This window comes from Coregonus clupeaformis, chromosome 19, assembly GCF_020615455.1.
Source record: "Coregonus clupeaformis isolate EN_2021a chromosome 19, ASM2061545v1, whole genome shotgun sequence".
Taxonomy (NCBI): domain Eukaryota; kingdom Metazoa; phylum Chordata; class Actinopteri; order Salmoniformes; family Salmonidae; genus Coregonus; species Coregonus clupeaformis.
The window spans coordinates 47,987,259-48,008,252 of record NC_059210.1 but is presented as its reverse complement, the minus strand read 5'-3'; the positions used below and the strand labels follow the sequence as shown (position 1 = coordinate 48,008,252).

General features: G+C 43.4%; 1 protein-coding gene across 2 annotated transcripts in view; it reads left to right on the top strand.

The window, feature by feature from the left end:
- LOC121532198 (low-density lipoprotein receptor class A domain-containing protein 3-like) overlaps positions 1 to 20,994 on the top strand; it is a 133,953-nt gene that overhangs the window by 92,235 nt on the left and 20,724 nt on the right. The window lies entirely within an intron of this gene.

Below are 20,994 nucleotides of genomic sequence, written 5' to 3'. Positions count from 1 at the left end.
CAGAGTACCTTCTTCCATATGTTTGGGGAGTCTCCCACATGCCTTTTGGCGAACACCAAACGTATTTGCTTATTTTTTTCTGTAAGCAATGACTTTTTTCTGGCCACTATTCCGTAAAGCCCAGCTCTGTGGAGTGTACGGCTTAAAGTGGTCCTATGGACAGAGACTCCAATCACCGCTGTGGAGCTTTGCAGCTCCTTCGGGGTTATCTTTGGTCTCTTTGTTTCCTCTCTGATTAATGCCCTCCTTGCCTGGTCCGTGAGTTTTGGTGGGCGGCCCTCTCTTGGCAGGTTTGTTTTGGTGCCATATTCTTTCAATTTTTTAATAATGGATTTAATGGTGCTCCGTGGGATGTTCAAAGTTTCTGATATTTTTTTATAACCCAACCCTGATCTGTACTTCTCCATAACTTTGTCCCTGACCTGTTTGGAGAGCTACTTGGTCTTCATGGTGCTGCTTGCTTGGTGGTGCCCCTTGCTTAGTGGTGTTGCAGACTCTGGGGCCTTTCAGAACAGGTGTGTATATATATACTGAGATCTTGTGACAGATTATGTAACACTTAGATTGCATACAGGTGGACTTTATTGAACTAATTATGTGACTTCTGACGGTAATTGGTTGCACCAGATCTTATTTAGGGGCTTCATAGCAAAGGGGGTGAATACATATGTGCGTGTGTGTGTGTGTGTGTGTGTGTGTGTGTGTGTGTGTGTGTGTGTGTTAGCACATCTACAATATGTGTTCTGATCGCTTTCGCCCATGTGTTTGAATGGTGATCGCCAATCATCTAAGTTATTCTCAAATGGCAAAGAAGGAATTTAGGCTTTTGAGGGTAGATAATCATTAAACTGAAAACTTGTGACAAAACAATTAATCTGCCATTACAGATTGTTCTATAAGAACCTGTTGAAGCTGGCTTCAAAAGTTTGTCACACACAATTTTCTCTCTTTCCTCTTAGTAAAACTCCAGAGAGCCTCTTTTGAACTCCAGAGAAGCACTCAGACTACAGAGTATAATCTACAGCTCTATATTTAATAAGTTCTTCTTCCGTGTGAAAGGAGATTCACGGCTGCATCTGCTGCTTTGCATAGGCGTTATGCATGAGAAACCTGGATCCCCGGGCCAGCCGTTTACACCAGCTCATAAACAGATACATAATACTCATTTCCACCTCACCATTAGAGTCCACAGTAAAGCACCCATTAGGGCCTGCAATCACACTGATATATAGACTGAATGGAGAATGTCAGTGATTACAGATTCCTGGGTTGTATTCACCACTGGTGGTATCTTTCTGCTTTTAATGGCTTTTCAGCCTCCATATCCCACATTGATTTCTGCAGAAGTTTGTGCCAGAAAATAGGCGCAGTAGTTTAAAATGACAAGTTAATCCAAGGGTGTTTTGGAGGTGTGTGTGCGTGCATGAGTGTGTGCGTCTGTCTTTGTGTGTGAGGTATGGGTCTGTGTGTGTGAGGTGTGGGTCTGTCTTGTCCTGTCATTAACACAGAGAGCGAAGGCAGAGACAGTGGCAGAGGAAGAATGGCGTGGGAGTGGAGGGCAATATAATGGCTGACGTTACTGCCCAGGGAGTTCAACTAGGAGAAACGTTTAGTTTGTGTGTGCGCGTATGTGCGTGTGTGTACCCAAGTTTCTCTTCCCTCTATTGTTCTCCTCTTGCCCCCCATCTTCCATGTTCGTCCATTACAAGTAGCCCTCTAACCTTGACCGTGGATGAGTGTTAGTGTTCATGGAGCTCCTTGTGTTAGGACCTAACTGTCTTGGCCATGCCCAGAAAGAGCACTCCCCCCTGGGCTTGTGTCTGTGTGAATCCCTATGTCCTTGAACCAGGGCCAGCCATTCCACTCTGTCTGAGCTCCCCGAAATTAATAACCTGTATCTGCTACATCTAACCCCATTCAGTCACCATGACGATGGTGGTCAACTGGCAACCGGCACCCACGGATGTGAAGAGGAATTCCAGTCGGGACAAAAGCTCTACTGTTCTTATTACCCAATGCCCTTCTTCTCTAGTGTGTGTGTGTGTGTGTGTGTGTGTGGTGAGTGGTGTGTGATGTGTGTGTGAGTGGTGTGTGATGTGTGCATGTGCACGTACGTGTGTAGAGCCTGCTCTTCCATACCCATTATATGTGTGTTTGAATAGGGCTCAGGAACGGCGTCCCTCTCTGTGCCAACTTCAAGCACTCTACACTTACATTAACATTCAGTCATTTAGCTCCACTCTGCTCACAATACACTAGCTCTCCTGCCAGAGTAGAGTAGAGGCTACTGTAGCATTTACATTCAGCTGCATTGTGCTTCTGTTGCAAACACTGATGACACTCATAGGGTCAGGTCTTTTGTTGAACAGTTGAGGGTCTCTCTCTTTGCTTCTCTCTAACCTATTTCCCTATCTCTCACTCTCTCTTTTTCTCTTGCTCTCTCTCTTTCCTGAATAGAACCACTCTACTGTACCTCCTCTCCTTTCAGCCTGTTTTTGCATAACCATCTCAACCTCTTGGCCAGGACGTAATTGCCGAAGAGAATGTGTTATCAAGGAACTCAAAAGAGGCGTTTGAATATTTAGGCCTACACTTGCCTGACCTGTTATAATGTTAAAACACTGCTGCATGCATACAAATGAAGCTTTTTAATAGTCCAGACCTCTTTGCCTAGGAGGTGTGCAAACCCCCTTTTCTGTCGTTTAATAAAATTGAGAATTAAGAGGAATTCATAGATAAGAGTGAAGAGGTGCAGCATATTACTTCATCCTTCTGGGCAGCAGGGTTGATGATGAATGTATGAAAAATAGACCTACCCTCAGAGGTGGTGATGTTCCCAGAAGCCCATTTAATTTCACCAGCACACTATTTTTATCATATCATTACTTTACCTGGCTGACATGCCTAATGCGCTCATCCATAAGCAGCAGAGCGAAGCAGATAGCTAGGCAAGGTCATATAGGGCATCACAACTCAAAGAACTGTTCATCACTGGGAGCTAATGCCAGCGTTTGTGCCATAGCTGTTTCTATGGCTATAGGGCCACTTTTCTGATGGTGGAAACTAAGAGCTTTTATGAGTAAAGATTATGTTATTGAACAGTGGGTAAAGAGCATCACTTCCGACACAAGAGTTGTGTAATGTGTCTTGTCAAAACACTTACCCTCACCTTTGACCTCTAAGCTTAATCTCTATTGGCCTACAGCAGACTAACCTCCTCTGATTGGTTGTGTGGTCATTTGGATCTTTTAGGGACCAATCTGTAGCACTAGACATTAGCTGCCTGCAGGGGATCCATTAAAGGTCTCTGGCTCCGTTCAGTTCTGAGAACTACTGTTACCATTACACACTTCATCTGTCAATTATCTACTCATGAGACATGATGTACATGTGTGTCCCATAGTAATGCTAATGTACTCTTTGGGCCCGTCCCAAATGGCACCCTATTTGCTGCCATTGGTCAAGAGTAGTGCACTATATAGGGAATAGGGTGCCATTTTGGGATGCAGCCTTTATCCATCAGTGCCACAACAGGCTAATGGACAGCATAGAGAGGAGCTAGTGAATCCATCAACCTTAATGCATATGAGTTAATACGCATGATGCATTGGGTCATTGTGAGATGTGTAAGGTCATGGGTATGTTTGTCTCTCTCTGATGTCAATGTGTTTGTATTGAGCCATTGGCATTATGACTGGCAGAGTTGGATTACTGTTAATGGGCTACTACTTATAGACATTGTGTCCTTCCAACAAATTGATACTAAGATCACACGGTATAGGTGTTCAGACATAGACAAGTGTTTAGGTGTTGGAGCTGTGTGTGTGTCGATCAGGGAGGTGTGTGTGTGTGTGTGTGGGACGGTGGAGGTGTAAGTTCGTGTATCCGTCAGGGAAATGCAGGAGGGAAAGAGCCTTGAGTAGAGTGAGACGAAGGAGTGCCCAGGAGAGACAGAAGAGTGATTGTGTGTCAGAGAGAGGGAGAGCGATAGAAATGTGAGAGGAGGAGGAAATGAAAAAGAGTGGAATGGGAGCGGGAGAGGGAGAGGGAGAGAGGGAGAGAGGGAGAGAGAGAGAGAGAGAGAGGGAGAGAGGGAGAGAGAGAGAATGGGGACAACAAACAAAGAGGGGGAAAGGAAAGGGACTGGAATGGGAGGGAGTTAGGACGGGCTGGAGAGCCTGGATGAGGAGATAGTAGGGAGACAATGAGAGAATTTAAATTCTATACTCCTCGCGTCCTCTCTCCTCACCTCCTTCTCAAAACCCATTGGAGGAGAAAGCCAGAGGTCCCTCCCATCTGACCTTCTCCTCCAATGCGTTATAAGAAGGAGGTGAGGAGAGTGGATGCGGAGGGTGAAAGGGAGTAAACGGTGAAAAGGTGGGAAAGTGGGGCTGATTTTGGGCTGTGTCCCTGAGGCCCAGACAGTGAATAGAAGAGCAGGATTAGTCCCTGCATGCAACACTGCTTTCATTAATGGTCATTACTGAGCTCAACTGCCCTCTCTACCTCTCTCTCATTTTCTTCTCTCTCTCTGTCTCTCACTCTCTCTGTATTTATCTCTCTCTATATTCCCCTATTTTTCTGTGGAAAATGCACAGCTTTAGAGGGCATCTATGTGTCTCTCTCTGTACATTTGGTAACACTTTATTTGCTCTACAGACCATCTACAGCCAATCATTAACATTTCAACAAATATCTACTAACCTTAACCCTAACCCTAGCCCTAACCTTAACCCTTACCCTTATTCTAAACCTAACCGTAACCTTAGCAGTTGCTTATCAATAGATAGTTTGTTGATAGTATGACTATCCAGACTATCAGAATAAAGTGTGACCGTACATTAATATATAATGTGCAGTGTGCACACAGTATAAACACACACACACACACACACACACACACACACACACACACAACTTTATGCTCTTATCCCTGTTTGACAGCAGGGGTGTGTGTGCATCCTGACTCACTCTCCATCCTCCCCTCCTCCTTTCTCCTCTGCTCCTCCTTCCCCCTCTCCTTCTCTGTCCTCATGCCAACAGTAAAGCATCCTGAGACCATTCATGTGTGGGGTTGTTTCTCAGCCAAGGGAGTGGGCTCACTCACAATTGTGCCTAAGAACACAGCCATGAATAAAGAATGGTACCAACACGTCCTCCGAGAACAACTTCTCCCAACCATCCAAGAACAGTTTGGTGACGAACAATGCCTTTTCCAGCATGATGGAGCACCTTGCCATAAAGCAAAAGTGATAACTAAGTGGCTCGGGGAACAAAACATCGAAATTTTGGGTCCATTGCCAGGAAACTCCCCAGACCTTAATCCCATTGAGAACTTGTGGTCAATCCTCATGAGGCGGGTGGACAAACAAAAACCCACAAATTCTGACAAACTCCAAGCATTGATTATGCAAGAATGGGCTGCCATCAGTCAGGATGTGGCCCAGAAGTTAATTGACAGCATGCCAGGGCGGATTGCAGAGGTCTTGAAAAAGAAGGGTCAACACTGCAAATATTGACTCTTTGCATAAACGTAATGTAATTGTCAATAAAAGCCTTTGACACTTATGGAATGCTTGTAATTATACTTCAGTATACCATAGTAACATCTGACAAAAATATCTAAAAACACTGAAGCAGCAAACTTTGTGAAGACCAATACTTGTGTCATTCTCAAAACTTTTGACCACGACTGTATACAAAAGCCCAGTTGTCCATTATTTTGGCTACCATGGCTAGAAGAAGAGATCTCAGTGACTTTGAAAGAGGGGTTTCAAAGGAGCATGGTGGGTTTAAAGTGTGTGTGTGTGTGCATGTGTCAGTCACCAGATCTCAACCCAACTGAACACTTATGGGAGATTCTGGAGCAGTGTCTGAGACATCGTTTTCCACCACCATCAACAAAACACCAAATTATGGAATTTCTCATGGAAGAGAGTTCTAGACATTTGTAGAATCTATGCAAAGGTGCATTGAAGCTGTTCTGGCGGCTCTTGGTTGCCCAAAGCCCTTTTAACATACACCTTAGCCAAATACATTTAAACTCAGTTTTTCACAATTCCTGACATTTAATCCTAGTAAAAATTCCCTGTCTTAGGTCAGTTAGGATCACCACTTTATTTTAAGAATATGAAATGTCAGAATAATAGTAGAGTGATTTATTTCAGCTTTTATTTCTTTCATCACATTCCCAGTGGGTCAGAAGTTTATATACACTCAATTAGTATTTGGTAGCATTGCCTTTAAATTGTTTAACTTGGGTCAAACGTTTCGGGTAGCCTTCCACAAGCTTCCCACAATAAGTTGGGTGAATTTTGGCCCATTCCTCCTGACTGAGCTAGTGTACCTGAGTCAGGTTTGTAGGCCTCCTTGCTCGCACATGCTTTTTCATTTCTGCCCACAAATGTTCTATAGGATTGAGGTCAGTGCTTTGTGATGGCCACTCCAATACATTGACTTTGTTTTCCTTAAGCCATTTTGCCACAACTTTGGAAGTATGCTTGGGGTCATTGTCCATTTGGAAGACCCATTTGCGACCAAGCTTTAACTTCCTGACTGATGTCTTGAGATGTTGCTTCAATATATCCACATAATTGTCCTTCCTCATGATGCCATCTATTTTGTGAAGTGCAGCAGTCCCTCCTGCAGCAAAGCACATCCACAGCATGATGCTGCCACCCCGTGCTTCACGGTTGGGATGGTGTTCTTCGACTTGCAAGCAACCCCCTTTTTCCTCCAAACATAACGATGGTCCTTATTGCCAAACAGTTCTATTTTTGTTTCATCAGACCAGAGGACATTTCTCCAAAAAGTACGATCTTCGTCCCCATGTGCAGTTGCAAACCGTAGTCTGGCTTTTTTATGGTGGTTTTGGAGCAGTGGCTTCTTCCTTGCTGAGCGGCCTTTCAGGTTATGTCGATATAGGACTCGTTTTACTGTGGATATAGATACTTTTGTACCTGTTTCCTCCAGCATCTTCACAAGGTCCTTTGCTGTTGTTCTGGGATTGATTTGCACTTTTGGCACCAAAGTACGTTCATTTCTAGGAGACAGAACGCGTCTCCTTTCTGGGCGGTATGATGGCTGCGTGGTCCCATGGTGTTTATACTTGCGTACTATTGTTTGTACAGATGAACGTGGTACCTTCAGGCGTTTGGAAATTGCTCCCAAGGATGAACCACACTTGTGGAGGTCTACAATTTTCTTTCTGAGGTCTTGGCTGATTTCTTTAGATTTCCCCATGATGTCAAGCAAAGAGGCACTGAGTTTGAAGGTAGGCCTTGAAATACATCCACAGGTACACCTCCAATTGACACAAATGATGTCAATTAGCCTATCAGAAGCTTCTAAAGCCATGACATCATTTTCTGGAATTTTCCAAGCTGTTTAATGGCACAGTCAACTTAGTGTATGTAAACTTCTGACCCACTGGAATTGTGAAACAGTGAATTGTAAGTTAAATAATCTGTCTGTAAACAATTGTTGGAAAAATGACTTGTGTCATGCACAAAGTAGATGTCCTAACCGACATGCCAAAACTATAGTTTGTTAACAAGAAATTTGTGGAGTGGTTGAAAAAACGAGTCTTAATGACCTAAGTGTATTTGTATCTGGAGCCTTTGTGCATTTCAGAGCTATGTGTGTGTAAGGGTAGTGTCTGTGTGCATGTTTTTTTGTTTGTTAACTAAGCAGGGTGGATGTACGGTATCTTACTCTGATCGCCTCAGATAGAGCCAGTGTCTGAGTATCCCTCCCTCCCTCCCAGTCCACTCTGGACTCATCTTTCAGAGCATGGCATGGTTGAATACAATGGGTCTATGGGAAAAGCCACTGGTCTCTGTAACTATAGCAGATAAGCCATGCCCAGAATCTCTATGTCCTTGTCTGGTTCAGCATGCAATAGCCTTCTACAGACACACACACACACACACACACACACACACACACACACACAAAACTAACTATAAGGGGGGGTATGTGTGTATGCATTCGTGGGTGTGTGAGATATGGAGGGCCCCACACGCGTTGTTGTCTTTTCATTAACCCTGCCACATGATTTCCTGTGCTGAGCACATATCACATACTTTCAACCTGATCTTCAAACGCTCACAAAGACTCCTGTCGCCACCAGTTCCCATGTGGCTAGAGTTACAATGAGGAATGCTCGGTGTGTGTGTGTGTGTCTCAGCCCCCTACCTAATTTCTAGATGAGTTTCCCATCTATGCTCCAAAATCTTTTTGTCTGTAATGTCTTTTTTGTCATGGCATCAGCTAAATGGGGATCCTATTTAAATCTTAACACTTGAATGTTTTCTCCAGCAGCTGCGATATACCTCCCTGGCCAGAGGGGGAGCACTTTGAGTTAACATCCTGTAGTTACAATTCTCCTAGGATCATTAATTTTGAGGCATATTCTATTCTATAGGATCTAAGGGGAGCAATATAAAGTTCTCTAAAGGTAGCTTGAAATATGGCTAACATTTAACATGTCCCTGTTCAAAGCCTGTGAATGTTAGGATAGGAACCCCAAGGAAAGGTATTAAGTTGGATAAGTACCCAGCGCTGTCTGAGTCTCTTATAATGGGATTTGATATAATCTGTGTACATTTGAAGGGGAACATATCCTAAACTCTGCTAGTTTTCATATCCAGAGCCATGGGACATGGGGTACTGTAGGATTTGTTGCTGTAACAATGAGTGAGCCAAAGGACCTGTTGGATTACTATACATGTAGGTGTGCGCGTGCGTGCATGCGTCATAACCATTTCATATCTTCAGAAGGTTGACTACTAAAACCAGTAGATGACAGTCAGAACAGAAAGGAAAGAATGGAAACTACTTCTCATGGCAATATCCTCAAATAAGATACATTTTTTAATCAGCTTTTGGGGGGATGAATTGGATGTTGAAAGAAAGAGTAAAAGACAGAAGAGAGAGTACCAACAGAACAGAAGAAGAGAGGATTGGGGGGCAGTTATGCATTCAGGGGGCCTCCTCTGCTCCCTCCCTCCCTCCCAAACTTGCTCCATACAGCCTCCTCTTACCCAGAACCAGTCTCTCTCTCTCTCTCTCTCTCTCTCTCTCTCTCTCTCTCTCTCTCTGTCTCTCTCTCTGTGTGTGCCACTGAAAATAATGATCTCGTTTAGCTCCAAACACCCCAACCGATGGCATCCATTCTCCCCGTGACAGCATCATTAGCTCGCCCCATTAGCCCCTGACTTCAAACATAGCCGCTCCCTCCATTTAATTCATCCATTTCTAAAAACACCTTTTTTTTTTGCAGTTGTGTGGAAAATAAGAATGGTCTAATTTCATGTTCCTGTCATGAAGTTCGTGGTAGTTATTCAGCCCTGTCTGTGTCTGTACACTCTAAAAAGTAAAGGTTCCTGGAGGATCCTTTAGGGGTTCCTTGAAGAACCTTTTGGGGTACATTTTTGAACTACTTCCACCTCCCCTATTATTAGTAGTAATACGCTTAACAATAACAACAATAAAACAATATTTTAGTTGGCAGTGTTTATTAGGATTTTAGTGGCAAAGCAGAATAAAAAAATCCAAATATAAGGTAAACTAGAAAGATTACTGTTATACTATTCCAGGTATTCCTTAAAGAGGTAGGGTTTCAAGTGTCTCCGGAAGGTGGTCAGTGACTCCGCTGTCCTGGCGTCGTGGGGGAGCTTGTTCCACAATTGGGGTGCCAGAGCAGTGAATAGCTTTGACTGGGCTGAGCGGGAACTCATACACATACCTTGTCCATAATGTAGAGGCCTATGGGATTTTCCTTGAAGAGGTAAGGGAGGAGGATTGTACATGTGATCTGCATAACATACCAATACCAATTGATTGACATACCTTTGTATGCCTCCTCATCTGCAAACCTGCAGACACAGACATACTGTAAAAGTGAGCAGTTCAGTCATCTGCACCCAATACAGCTAGCCTTCAACATATTCTTATGGCATACATATTCTTACCTCTTTGTTGATTGATATCCATTGAATTGTATCAATTTTCTGTTTTAGAAAGATTTGCACAAATATGAAAAGATAGATGGTATCATCATAAAACAATATCAATTTAGGGACAAACCTTACCTTAAATTGTGGAGAACTTTACATTTTTCAGTTAAGTGTCTGCACCTGCTGTCCTTTCAAATTCAAATCCAAATGTTTCAGTTGGGCAGTTAGGTTCCTGCAAGAACCCCCACCAACTAATGAGGTTCCTCGATGAACCCCACCTCCTATGGGGTTCTTGGAAGAACCTTTTGGAAGAACCCTAAGGTTCTTCGAAGAACTTTAAGGATCTTAGAAGAACCCTTGTTGAACCCTTAATTTTTAGTTGTGTACTTTGAATTTTAATGAGTCTGATTTCTGCAGTTTTTAATCTCACCTGCATAAATAAAGGGACAATCAAATAAATGTGTTTCCTAGATTTGGCTGTGGCCATGGCTCTGTATCTCTCTCATACCGTGTTTCTCAAAATGCATACTACCGTGCTCCGAGCACACACATTGGAGCACGGGAGGGTCGGAGTATGAGTCCAAATCAAAGTATGCGAAACAGAGCATGGAGGGCACTTCTCAAAAGCGTACTCCGTATGTACATATTTTGAAGCATGCATCGATGCAAGTTTCAACGGAAAGTATGCACAGAAATATGACACAACCACGCAAAAACGACGAAAAATGTAATACATCTATAGCTAGGTTTCCATCCAATTGCCGACAGATTTTCATGAGATATTCTAAAATCTGCAAAAAAACAATATGTGCATTTTCCCACCAGAGATGTGCTTCCCTCAAATTGACTTGTTGCGGATGAAAGGCTGTGCGTGTTGACGTAGTGCACATAAAAATACATTTTTTGGTTAAATTCCCATGTACCGAATAAAACATACAAGTTAAATGGGGTTCCATCGCATTTTCAACTATACTGCTGGTTTTCTCACCAAAGTTTTGGGGTTATATAGTAGCCAACAGCAAACAGTTATAGTACAGTACAGTATCTGCGCACTGTTGGCTAGAGCGCACGTATAGCCTACATGATGAGATTATTATGGACAAAAGAGCGAGAGAGATGGGGAATGTGACTTCTAAAGGTAATTGGTTGCACCAGATCTTATTTAGGGGCAGCAAAGGGGTTAATACATATGCACGCACCACTTTTCCGTTATTTATTTTTTTGAATTTTTTGAAACAAGTTATTTTTTTCATTTCATTTACCAATTTGGACTATTTTGTGTATGTCCATTACATGAAATCCAAATAAAAATCCATTTAAATTACAGGTTGTAATGCAATAAAATAGGAATATTTTTGCAAGGCACTGTACGCTATGCTATTACTGCTGAGGAGAGCAGAATGTCCAGCCACTGGAATACAGTGTTAATACTATCACGGAGAGGACAGGAGAGGGAAGAGAGATGAAAAGAGGGAAAGGGAGGATAGAGGGAGGAGAGGAAATGAGAAAATAGGAAAGGTGAGGAGAGGGGGGAGAGGAGAGAGGAAAGGAGAAAAGAGGAAATGTGAGGAGAGGAGAGGGGGGAGAGGAGAGAGGAGAGGAGAAAAGAGGAAATGTGAGGAGAGGAGAGGAGAGGGGGTAGAGGAGAGGAAAGGAGAAAAGAGGAGAGGAGAGAGGGAGAGAGGAAAGAGGAAGAGGCGTGCGTGCGTGTGTGTGTGCGTGTGTGCGTGCGTGCGTGGTGCGTGTGTGTGTGTGTGTGGTGCGTGCGTGTGTGCGTGCGTGCGTGCGTGCGTGGATGCGTACATATGTGCGTGCGTGCTGGTGTGGATGTTTGAAGCCAGTTAGCCAGATGGCTTGTCTCTCTGTTTGGGCTGTGTTGTACCCCGCCCTCTGCTGGTGATCTGGAGGGCTGCCCAGGGGGTGAGGGGGGTCGACCTTGGATGGGAGGAGTAGTCCTGTTTGAGTTTGTAGGCCTGCACTGAGGGGGGAGATTTTTTTTTGTCAAACGCAGCCAAGCATCGATGATCATGTCACCAGAATAAGACCCTCAATATTTATTGGAAAGGAGCATCAAGCTCATCACCTTGCACAAATTCATCATAACTTATTTAATCTGTAGCCTAATAAACTGTACTTTTTCCTGACGAGTCGTAGTGGGAGGACCACACAACATGTCATCGCATGCCTCCGCAAGTTTCCACCAACATTTCTCGCATAGTTCATTTTATAGACACAAAAAGATCCCACCTTGTCTAGCATATTTTGTTTTGTCGACATTTGGAAAGCTTACCGAAAAATGTTCTGTTTTTAATTTTATTTTTCTGACATGTACTTTACTCGCATAAAAAGGTTGGATGGAAACCTGGTTAATGGCGGACATTATGTGAGCTGAAGCGAGAAAAAATCAACTCTGACTTGCCCATTCACATCTCATATGTTGTCTGAATACAATATTTTATCTTGATACGTTAATAAATACATACTGTGTTAGTTTTAGCATGTTTACAGTGGCTTGCGAAAGTATTCACCCCCCTTGGCATTTTTCCTATTTTGTTGCCTTACAACCTGGAATTAAAATTGATTTTTTGGGGGGGTTGTATCATTTTATTTACACAACATGCCTACCACTTTGAAGATGCTAAATCTTTTTTCTTGTGAAGCAAACAATAAATAAGACCAAAAAAATGAAAACTTCAGTGTGCATAACTATTCACCCCCCCCAAAGACAATACTTTGTAGAGACACCTTTTGCAGCAATTACAGCTGCAAGTCTCTTGGGGTATGTCTATAAGCTTGGCACATCTAGCCACTGGGATTTTTGCCCATTCTTCAAGGCAAAACTGCTCCAGCTCTTTCAAGTTTGATGGGTTCCGCTGGTGTACAGCAATCTTTAAGTCATACCACAGATTCTCAATTGGATTGAGGTCTGGGCTTTAACTAGGCCATTTCAAGACATTTAAATGTTTCTCCTTAAACCACTCAAGTGTTGCTTTAGCAGTATGCTTAGGGTCATTGTCCTGCTGGATGGTGAACCTCCGTCCCAGTCTCAAATCTCTGGAAGACTGAAACAGGTTTCCCTCAATAATTTCCCTGTATTTAGCGCCATCCATCCATCATTCCTTCAATTCTGACCAGTTTCCCAATCCCTGCCGATGAAAAACTTCCCCACAGCATGATGCTGCCACCATCATGCTTCACTGGGATGGTGTTCTCGGGGTGATGAGAGGTGTTGGGTTTGCGCCAGACATTGTGTTTTCCTTGATGGCCAAACAGCTCAATTTTAGTCTCATCTGACCAGAGTACCTTTTTCCATATGTTTGGGGAGTCTCCCACATGCAAATTGCAAGACAGGGCCATTCCATTCCATAAAATGCAAATTAATTACTTAAAAATCATACAATGTGATTTTGTGGATTTTTGTTTTAGATTCCGTCTCTCACAGTTTAAGTGTACCTATTATAAAGATTACAGACCTCTACATGCTTTGTAAGTAGGAAAACCTGCAAAATCGGCAGTGTATCAAATACTTGTTCTCCCCACTGTAGCTAGCTAATAGTTATGAAGTAAAATGTTTGCTTTGTGTATATCTTGTTTCGTCTCTATTGTTGCCATTGTCCTGGCAGGAAACAGGTTCAGTGAATGGGGAGGTGCAGCATGAGGTAATACAGTAGGGTGAGTGCGAGTGCTGAAATTTAATGTTTTATGCATTCTCCACACTCTCTTCCTAACAAGAACATACTCGAGAATGTCCTCTGAGATGACACTTGGAGCATGAGAGTGTGGAGCATGGTAGATGGATATTGTGAAACACCCATTGTGTCCAGCTGCAGCCTGGTGTTTTGTGATAGCTCCCTTTGAAAACACACACACACACACACACACAGCATAACTGGGTCCTCTGGTCCGTCTGGCCTAATCCTGTGGATCCTTCCCGTCACTGCAGTCACAGAGTCACACAGACACAGATATGAATAGGTCTTATGATCAGTTATCACTCATCTCAGGCTTAGACCTAGGGGGCTTCAGTGTGTGTGTGTGTGTTGGTGTGTGTGTGTGTCTCTCAGTGCAAAGCACACAGTTACCATGGAGATGGGCCCCCTCAGGTTCAGTGGGTGTGGCCTGTAGTCAAAGCGCTCTCTGACCTTTGACACCTCACTTTTCTTACCATTCCTCCAGAAGGTTCTGACCCTCCAACCACACTACCCACTACGTAAGTCGCTCTGGATAAGAGCGTCTGCTAAATGACTAAAATGTAAAATGTACACACACACACATCACACCACATCACCGCTCATCTCTAAAGAATTCTACATTTGAAAGTCTTTGACACACTCAGTGTTGCACCAAAACACCCAACCGTTTTTATTCACTGGGATCCCAATTGACATCTTTGTTGCACTATTCCAGCCAAATCTGTCTCACTGCAATACAATTATTAATCCACTCTGTCACCCTCCATTTGTCCCGCCATCCTCCATCACTCTTTCTTCTTCACTTATATTCCTTCTATCAGTCTTTCACCCCCCTCCATTCCGCCATCCCTCCATTCCTCCATCCCTCCATTCCTCCCCAAGTGTGTATGGATGTGGTGCTATCTGTGACGTGGTCTGTTAACTACCCTGCCTCCCCACATGGCTGGCCGTGCTGCTGTAACCGTGTGACTGAGTGTTATGGCTGCTGTGATAGTGGCAGGCAATGGACCGGACAAGTTATTACAGGACAGGCAAATGGAGACCTGATAGAGCATGAAAACCTCTTCTCTCCTCACATATCTGCGGGGTTGCCTCCCTTCCTCCCTACCGCACTACCTCTCACGCTATCTTTTTTATGTATACCTCTCTCTCAGATGAGGCTGGTGGGAGGAACTATGGGAGGACGGGCTCATTGTAATGGCTGGAATGGAATCAATGGAACGGTATGAAACACATCAAACATATGGAAACCACATGTTTGTCTCCGTTCCATTGATTCCTTTCGAGTCACTACAATGAGCCTGTCCTCCTATAGCTCCTCCCACCAGCCTCCTCTGCTCTCTCTCTTTTCTTCTCTACCCCTTTGTCTCCCTTTTTCTTTTTCACTCGCTATCGTGGCCTCACTCACTTTCTCTCTTTTTCTCTGTTGTTCCCTCTCACTTCGTTGATCCCTCCCTTTCTCTCTCTCCCTCATCCTAACTCTCTCCTCTCTCTCTCTCTCTCTTTCTCGCTCACTTCAATTCAAAGGGCTTTATTGGCATGGAAAACATGTTTGCATTGCTAAAGCAAGTGAAATAGACAGGAAATAAACAAGGGAAATAAACAGTCAAAAATTAACAGTAAACATTACACTCACAAACATTTTAAAATAATATAGACATTTCAAATCTTATATTATTGGCTATGTACAGTGTTGTAACAATGTGCAAATAGTTAAAGTATGAAAGGGAAAATAAATAAACAGATAAATATAGGTTGTATTTACAATGGTGTTTGTGCTCCACTGGTTGCCCTTTTTTTGTGGCCGCAGTTCACAAATCTTGTTGCTATCGTGGCACACTGTGATATTTCACCTAATAGATATGGGAGTTTATCAAGATTGGATTTGTTTTCAAATTCTTTGTGGGTCTGTGTAATCTGAGTGAAATATATGTCTCTCATATGGTCATACATATGGCAGGTTAGGAAGTGCATCTTGGTTTCCACCTCATTTTATGGGCAGTGTGCACATAGCCTGTCTTCTCTTTTGTTGATTCTTTCCAATGTGTCAAGTAATTATCTTTTGGTTTTGGTTAGGTCTAATTGTGTTGCGGTCCTGGGGCTCTGTGGGGTCTGTTTGTTTGTGACCAGAGTCCCCACACCAGCTTGCAGAGGGGACTCGTCTCCAGGTTAATATCTCTGTAGGTGAGGGCTTTGTTAGGTTTGAGAATCACTTATTTTTAGGTGGATATAGAATTGAATTGCTCTTTTCTGGATTTTGATAATTAGCGGGAATCGTCCTAATTCTGCTGTGCATGCATTGTTTGGGGTTTTACGTTGTACAAGGAGGAAGTTTTTGCAGAATTCTGTATGCAGTCTCAATTTAGTGTTTGTCCAATTTTGGGAATTTTTGGTTGGTCTCTCTCGCTCTCTCTCTCAGGACATATTAATCTCAGCTTGTTACCTGTATAAAAGACACCTGTCCACAGAAGCAATCAATCAATCAGATTCCAAACTCTCCACCATGGCCAAGACCAAAGAGCTCTCCAAGGATGTCAGGGACAAGATTGTAGACCTACACAAGGCTGGAATGGGCTACAAGACCATCGCCAAGCAGCTTGGTGAGAAGGTGACAACAGTTGGTGCGATTATTCGCAAATGGAAGAAACACAAAAGAACTGTCAATCTCCCTCGGCCTGGGGCTCCATGCAATATCTCACCTCGTGGAGTTGCAATGATCATGAGAACAGTGAGGAATCAGCCCAGAACTACACTGGAGGATCTTGTCAATGATCTCAAGGCAGCTGGGATCATAGTCGCCAAGAAAACAATTGGTAACACACTATGCCGTGAAGGACTGAAATCCTGCAGCGCCCGCAAGGTCCCCCTGCTCAAGAAAGCACATATACATGCCCGTCTGAAGTTTGCCAATGAACATCTGAATGATTCAGAGGAGAACTGGGTGAAAGTGTTGTGGTCAGATGAGACCAAAATCGAGCTCTTTAGCATCAACTCAACTCGCCGTGTTTGGAGGAGGAGGAATGCTGCCTATGACCCCAAGAACACCATCCCCACCGTGGAAACATTATGCTTTGGAGGTGTTTTTCTGCTAAGGGGACAGGACAACTTCACCGCATCAAAGGGACGATGGACGGGGCCATGTACCGTCAAATCTTGGGTGAGAACCTCCTTCCCTCAGCCAGGGCATTGAAAATGGGTCGTGGATGGGTATTCCAGCATGACAATGACCCAAAACACACGGCCAAGGCAACAAAGGAGTGGCTCAAGAAGAAGCACATTAAGGTCCTGGAGTGGCCTAGCCAGTCTTCAGACCTTAATCCCATAGAAAATCTGTGGAGGGAGCTGAAGGTTCGAGTTGCCAAACGTCACGCTCAAAACCTTAATGACTTGGAGAAGATCTGCAAAGAGGAGTGGGACAAAATCCCTCCTGAGATGTGTGCAAACCTGGTGGCCAACTACAAGAAACGTCTGACCTCTGTGATTGCCAACAAGGGTTTTGCCACCAAGTACTAAGTCATGTTTTGCAGAGGGGTCAGATACTTATTTCCCTCATTAAAATGTAAATACATTTATAACATTTTTGACATGCTTTTTTCTGGATTTTTTTGTTGTTATTCTGTCTCTCACTGTTCAAATAAACCTACCATTAAAATTATAGACTGATCATTTCTTTGTCAGTGGGCAAACGTACAAAATCAGCAGGGAATCAAATACTTTTTTTCCCTCACTATGTATGTCTTTGGTTTGCATTTAAAAAATAAAATAAAAAATGTAGTAAATATTAGCTTATTCCACAAAGAAATCCTAAAATGGCCCTAACAATATTATTGACACCTTCTAGAAGTAGTTAGAAGTAATTAGATTTCAAGCAGATGATTCTCCTTTACTTTGGAATTGAAGGTGCCTGCAATATAAAAATCACTAATTCAACCAGTTCGAATAGAGAAAAGGACTCATTCTCCTGTTTTGTGTCACTGTATGTACCGCAATGAGCATGGAGAAAAGAAAACCAGATAATTATTTGAGGAGGTCAGATACAAGATTGTAGCCAAGCATGGACAATCTCAAGGCTACAAGTCCATGTCCAGAGACCTTGATGTTCCTGTTTCCACCATACGTAATGTTATCAAGAAGTTTAAGGCCCATGCCACTGTATCCAATCTCACTGGACATGGCCGCAAGAGAAAACTTGATGAAAGATTGCAGTAAAGGATTGTTCAATGGTGGATAAGGCACCTCGATCAACTGCCACACAGATTCAAGCTGACCTTCAGACACAGGGTACGACAGTTTCAACGCGCACCGTCCGTCGCCCTCTCAATGAAAGAGGGTTGTATGGTAGGAGACCCAGGAGGACCCCACTGCAGAGAGAGAGACATAAGAGATCCCGACTGCAATTTGCCAAAACACACCTGAACATGCCAAAATCCTTCTGGGAGATTGTCCTGTGGACAGATGAGACCAAATTAGAGCTTTTTGGTAAAGCACACCATCTCTATGTTTATTGAAAACAAAATGAAGCCTTCAGAGAAAATAACACCTTCCCTACAGTCAAACATGGAGGAGGTCCAGTGATGTTTTGCGGTTGCTTTGCTGCCTCTGGCACTGTGAGCCTTGAACGTGTGCATGGCAACATGAAATCAGGAGAATACCAAGGCATTTTAGAGAGCAATGTCGGACCCAGTGTCAGAAAGCTGGGTCTCCGTCGAAGGCTATGGGCCTTTCAGCAGGAAAATGACCCCAAACACACTTCAAAAAGAATCGGCTTCCTATTTCGCAACAAAGCCTCCTTCACTCATGCTGCCAAACATGCCCTCGTAAAACTGACTATCCTACCGATCCTTGACTTCGGCGATGTCATTTACAAAATAGCCTCCAACACTCTACTCAGCAAATTGGATGTAGTCTATCACAGTGCCATCCGTTTTGTCTCCAAAGCCCCATACACTACCCACCACTGTGACCTGTACGCTCTTGTTGGCTGGTCCTCACTACATGTTCGTCGTCAAACCCACTGGCTCCAGGCCATCTATAAATCACTGCTAGGCAAATCCCCGCCTTATCTTAGCTCATTGGTCACCATAGCAGCACCCACCCGTAGTCTGCGCTCCAGCAGGTATATCTCACTGGTCATTCCCAAAGCCAACACCTCCTTTGGCCGCCATTCCTTCCAGTTCTCTGCTGCCAATGACTGGAACGAATTGCAAAAATCTCTGAAGCTGGAGACTCTTATCTCCCTCAATAACTTTAAGCATCAGTTGTCAGAGCACCTTACCGATCACTGCACCTGTACACAGCCCATCTGAAATTAGCCCACCCAACTACCTCATCCCTATATTGTTATTTATTTTGCTCTTTTGCACCCCAGTATCTCTATTTGCACATAATCTCTTGCACATCTAGCATTCCAGTGTTAATACTATTGTAATTATTCTGCACTATAGCCTATTTATTGCCTTACCTCCATAACTTGCTACATTTGCACACACTGTATATATATTTTCTGTTGTATTTTTGACTTTATGTTTTTTTACCCCATATGTAACTCTGTGTTGTTTTTATTGCACTGCTTTGCTTTATCTTGGCCAGGTCGCAGTTGTAAATGAGAACCTGTTCTCAACTGGTTTACCTGGTTAAATAAAGGTGAAATAAAAATTTTTTAAAAAAGCACCCAGGAATGGTTAAAGACAAAACACTGGACTGTTCTGAAGTGGCCAGCAATGAGTCCAGATCTAAATCTCATTATAAAACTGGGAGAAGGAATCCTTCAAATATGGGAGAACTGGAGCAGTTTGCACAAGAGGAGTGGGCCAAACTGCCAGTACAGAGGTGCTGGAAGCTCATCGAAGGCAATAGAAAGCACTTGATTGCAGTTATTTTGACCAAAGGCTGTGCTACCAAATATTAAGTCTAGGGTGTCAATAATTTTGTCAATGCCATTTCTGTTTATTCTCTGATTTAAATGGATATACAGTGCCTTGCAAAAGTATTCATCCCCCTTGGCGTTTTTCCTATTTTGTTGCGTTACAACCTGTAACTTAAATGGATTTCATGTAATGGACATACACAAAATAGTCCAAAGAAATATTGTATTCACCCCCTTTGCTATGAAGCCCCAAAATAAGATCTGGTGCAACCAATTACCTTCAGAAGTAACATAATTAGTTAAATAAAGTCCACCTGTGTGCAATCTAAGTGTCACATGATCTGTCACATGATCTCAGTATATATACACCTGTTCTGAAAGGCCCCAGAGTCTGCAACACCACTAAGCAAGGGGCACCACCACGCAAGCGGCACCATGAAGACCAAGGAGCTCTCCAAACAGGTCAGGGACAAAGTTGTGGAGAAGTACAGATCAGGGTTGGGTTATAAAAAAATATCTGAATCTTTGAACATCCCACGGAGCACCATTAAATCCATTATTACAAAATTGAAAGAATATGGCACCACAACAAACGTGACGAGGGGGCCGCCCACAAAAACTCACAGACCACGCAAGGAGGGCATTAATCAGAGAGGCAACAAAGAGGGAGCCTGAAGGAGCTGCAAAGCTCCACAATGGAGATTGGAGTACCTGTCCATAGGACCACTTTAAGCCGTACACTCCACAGAGCTGGGCTTTACGGGAAGAGTGTCCAGAAAAAAGCCATTGCTTCAAGAAAAAAATAAGCAAACACGTTTGGTGTTCGCCAAAAGGCATGTGGGAGACTCCTCAAACATATGGAAGAAGGTATTCTGGTCAGATGAGACTAAAATTTAGCTTTTTGGCCATCCAGGAAAACGCTATGTCTGGCGCAAACCCAACACCTCTCATCACCCCGAGAACACCATCCCCACAGTGAAGCATGGTGGTGGCAGCATCATGCTGTGGGGATGTTTTTCATCGGCTGGGACTGGGAAACTGGTCAGAATTGAAGGAATGATGGATGGTGCTAAATACAGGGAAATTCTTGAGGGAAACATGTTTCAGTCTTCCAGAGATTTGAGACTGGGACGGAGGTTAACCTTCCAGCAGGACAATGACCCTAAGCATACTGCTAAAGCAACACTCAAGTGGTTTAAAGGAAAACATTTAAATGTCTTGGAATGGCCTAGTAAAAGCCCAGACCTCAATCCAATTGAGAATCTGTGGTATGACTTCAAGATTGCTGTACACCAGCAGAACCTATCCAACTTGAAGGAGTTGTGAATAGTGGTGAATAGTTATGCACACTCAAGTTTTCTGTTTTTTGCATCTTCAAAGTGGTAGGCATGTTGTGTAAATGAAATGATACAAACCCCCCCAAAATCCATTTTAATTCTGGGTTGTAAGGCAACAAAATAGGAAAAATGCGAAGGGG